The 4,075-nt window shown below is 42.0% G+C and overlaps 1 non-coding gene across 1 annotated transcript; it reads left to right on the forward strand.

The window, feature by feature from the left end:
• The first annotated feature begins 3,627 nt into the window (after positions 1-3,627).
• Positions 3,628-3,748, forward strand: LOC118148705 (small nucleolar RNA SNORA77). The gene has a single exon (XR_004735621.1). It is a non-coding gene; the product is annotated as a small nucleolar RNA SNORA77 (small nucleolar RNA).
• The last annotated feature ends 327 nt before the right edge of the window (positions 3,749-4,075 follow it).

A 4,075-nucleotide genomic window follows, 5' to 3' on the forward strand; every position in this document is an offset into this window, starting at 1 on the left:
ATTTTAATATTAAGCAAATAAACCACAAATTAGGTGGGCGTGCCAGAGGCACATCCTGTTGCACGATTCATGGTGAGAAGTGAGTATTTCCGACTTCTGTCCTCTGTACTTTACAAGAGTTTATTCAAAATGGCTGCTGGGTAAGGGCTGGGGAATGAAACAAGGCTAAGGAGCAAGACAGTAGAAGGGTGAGAATCCACACTGTGATATAGATGAATGCTACAGAAGAGGCTGCTCAACTGGTTCCTGAGAGGGAAGGGAGGACCTTTGTTCACACTGCTCTGCCTCTTGTGCTGAGTTGGGACTGGGGTTGTTGCAGAACTAAAAGCAGAGAAAAGGTGAACTGACCTATATCAGAAATGTCATAGAGACAAGTGGTAGAAGGAAGATGAAGGAAATGGGAAACACAAGGAGGAGGGAAAGGTAGGTTGGGAGTTCAGAGACGTAGGAAGAAAAACAGATTAGAGTGACATAAGCAACTTTAAGAAAAGTGGACAATCAATTCAGAATTTATATGTATATTAAAATATCATGCTGTTTACCATAGATATATACAATTCCTATACATCAATTATAATTCCATAAAGCCAAAAATATTTAAAATATTAGAATAATTATAATAGTATCCCAAAAAGTGGTACCCAAATTAGCAGCATCAGCATCCCCTGGGAACTTGTTAGAAATGCAGATTCTCAGGCTTACCTCAGACTGAATCAGAAACTCTTGGGTGGGCCCATTAGTCTGTGAACAAACTCTGTAGGTGATTCTTATGCAGTCTTCAGACTGAGAACCACTGGTCCACACCTTCTATCTAACATGATATCCAGGTTGACCTATGTTATAAATATTCCCATTGAACATAAAAGTGATATGAAATTGCCAGAAGCTGTCTGTATTGGTCTGTTTTCACACTGCTAAAAAGATACTACCTGAAACTGAGTAATTTATAAAGGAAAGAGGTTTAATTAACTCATGGTTCCACATGGCTGGGGAGACCTCAGAAAACTTACAATCATGACAGAAAGTGAAAGGGAATCAAGGCACAACTTACCTGGTGGCAGAAGAGAGACAGAGTGTACAAGGGAAAGCTGTCACTTTTAAAACCATCAGATCACGTGAGAGCTCCACCACTATCATGAGAACAGCATGGCAAAAACCGCCCCCATGATCCAATCACCTCCCTCGACACTTGGGAATTACAATTCAAGATGAGATTTGGGTAAGGACACAGACAAACCATATCTTTCTGCCCTGGCTCCTTCCAAATCTCATGTCCTTTTCACATTTCAAAACAATCACGTCTTCCCAACAGGCCCCCAAAGTCTTAACTCATTCCAGCATTAACACAAAAGTCCAAGTCCAAAGTCTCATCTGAGACAATGCAAGTTTCTTTCACCTATGAGCCTGTAAAATCAAAAGCAACTTATTTAGTTCCAAGATACAATGGGGGTAGAAGTATTGGGTAAATGTTCCTATTCCAAATCGGAGAAATTGACCAAAACAAAGGAACCACAGGCCCCATGCAAGTCCAAAACCCGGTGTGGCAGTCATTAAACCTTAAAGGTCCCAAATGATGTCCTTTGACTCCATGTCTCACATCCAGAGCACGATGATGGAAAGAGTGGGGCTCTTATTGCCTTGGGCAGCTCCGCCTCTGTAGCTCTGCAGGGTAAGCCTCTACAGCTGCTTTCACAGGCTGGTGTTTAGTGCCTGCAGCTTTTCCAGGCACACAGTGCAGGCTGTCTGTGGATCTACCATTCTGGGGTCTTGAAGATGGTGGCCCTCTTCTCACAGTTCCACTAGGTAGTTCCCCAGTGGGGACTCTGTGTTGGGGCTCCAACTTTCCACACTGCATTAGCAGAAGTTCTCCCTGAGGCTGTCTTACAAAGAACGACTTGGGAGACAGTAGAACTATTCACTGAAAGAAATACTAAGAAAAAATTCCCCACCCCCACCCCTGGCTTTGGAAAAAAATTGCTTCTGGCACTTTTCTGGAAATTAAGCTCCAAATAATATTTGTAAATTGTAGATGGAAAGGGATAACGTGGACAGCCACGTGATAATAGGAATGTATTTGGATTCACTTCTGAAAAAACAAAAAATAGAAATGGGGAGATTTTAAAATCACAGCAGTAAGAATGAAGAGGTGAACAGAAAAAAAACAAATTTTGGTTCATTTAATTAAAAAGTACAAAGGTCAATAATACACGAGACACCTAAATAAAAATGATAAAGAAAAAAAAATTAGGAGGATTTGGAACTCATGATTCCCTTGAGGGTCACCTTTGTAGTAGTGAGGTGTGATGGAGTGAGAAGAGCCTGGGTTTTCAGGGTCCATATTCAGATCCACCAGCTGTAACTTATATCATTCTAGATAATTCATTTAACAGGGATTAACATGCTTTAATTTGTTCTTACTTTGCTCTATAACGGGAGAAGTAAAAGTATTTAATTAAGGCCATTATTATTTTTCAATTTACCAAATAAATGACCGCTTAGGAAAAAAAAAGAGGAGGAGGAGGAACAATGTCTAGTGGGTGTGTTAGTAAATTGTAGCATATTTTTGGCAATGCAATTGTCCATCCTCCAGAACCTGATAAAAATTGAAACTTCAACTGAAGACTTTTCTTACTCCTTAGGACTTTTTGGAGTCAGATTTATAGGATTTTCTGTGTTTGGTACTGGGTTGATATGACGTCTGAGTTGGAAGCAAGAAAGTCTCATGTTATTTGGGCTGAATAATTAAAATTGAGACTGTGAGTCCAGTACATTTTTTTCCAGCATATTTCATGTTTGGGCCATTGACATCAGCATTCATTTGCTGTTTGTGCTCAGAAGGTTTATACCCTCTTGGGTTTCCAAGTTCTTGTCATTTATTTTATGAAAGAGGCCATATGGACACTGTCTTCTGTAATGGTGTCAAATTTTAGTCAGAGGGTCACGTTGTAAAATGAGTGCGTAAAGCAAAAGCTAAGTGTAGTCAAAATTTCCATTATACATGCTGGAATTCACCTCTCAAGTGCAGTGTCCACAAACCTGATTGTTTACTCACGTTGGGCCGGGTCAGGAGTTTCTCTAGCATTGAATGCACAGTCCTTCATCAGTTATCTAAGTGGCACCAGCCACACACAAAGATAGTGATGGGGGACAAAATGAACTCCCAGTCTTCATGTAAATTACATTCTAGGCAAGGCAGCAGAAAACAGTTATGTGAGCAAGTAAATAAAACTACTTTGAATAGATTTATGTGCAGTGGGGACAAATAAAGCAGAGGAAGAGAGCCACAGAGCCAACCAAGATAAGAGTTATTGCAGGAAGGTGGTCAGAAGAAGCCTCGTTGGGAAAGTGACATTTAAGTAAAGACTGGAAGGAAGGCCAGGACATGAGCATTGAGTGAGGGAGGGCAGGGTGGCTGGAGATGAGCTGAAAGTGGCAGCAGGGGCCAGATCACTGAGGCCTCAGAAGCCAATGCAGGCAGTCCGCTGTTACTGTGAGTGAGTTAGGAATCTGTTGGAGAGTTTGGCACAGAGAAGTAACATGATGGGACTCAGGTTTTTGAAGGTTCTCTCCGACTCCTTTATTAAGAAGGGATAACTGGGGAGATATCGCAGGAACAGGCAACAGGTCACAGACTCACTCTGCACCTGGCTGCAGCCCCAGTCGAGTGTTTCTTTTTCATCTGCCAGAGAAATATTGCTGTGGCTACCTGACCTGCTGAAGGTGATGCAGCTTCCCAGGGGACGTAGGGAAAAAAGAAAATCAGGTAACAGGTAAGTAGACTGTGGCAGCACTCCAGGAGAGAGTTGGTGGTGGTTTCCACCACATCAGTAGTGGCGAGAGTGTGTAGAGGTGACTGGGTTTTGTGGTCACCAGTCAGATGAGTTAGTTGACAGATGTCTGTTATGGTGTGACTGTCCCCCAGACTTCAGGTGTTAAAACTTAATCACCAATGTGACTGTATTAAAAGGCAGGGCCTTTAGGAGGTGATTACATCATCAGGGTAAAGCCCTCGTGAATGGGATCTTTATAAGAGACGCTCCACACAGTCCTTTTTTGCCCTTGCAGTTTTCTGACA

This window comes from Callithrix jacchus, chromosome 16 (assembly GCF_049354715.1).
Source record: "Callithrix jacchus isolate 240 chromosome 16, calJac240_pri, whole genome shotgun sequence".
Taxonomy (NCBI): Eukaryota; Metazoa; Chordata; class Mammalia; order Primates; family Cebidae; genus Callithrix; species Callithrix jacchus.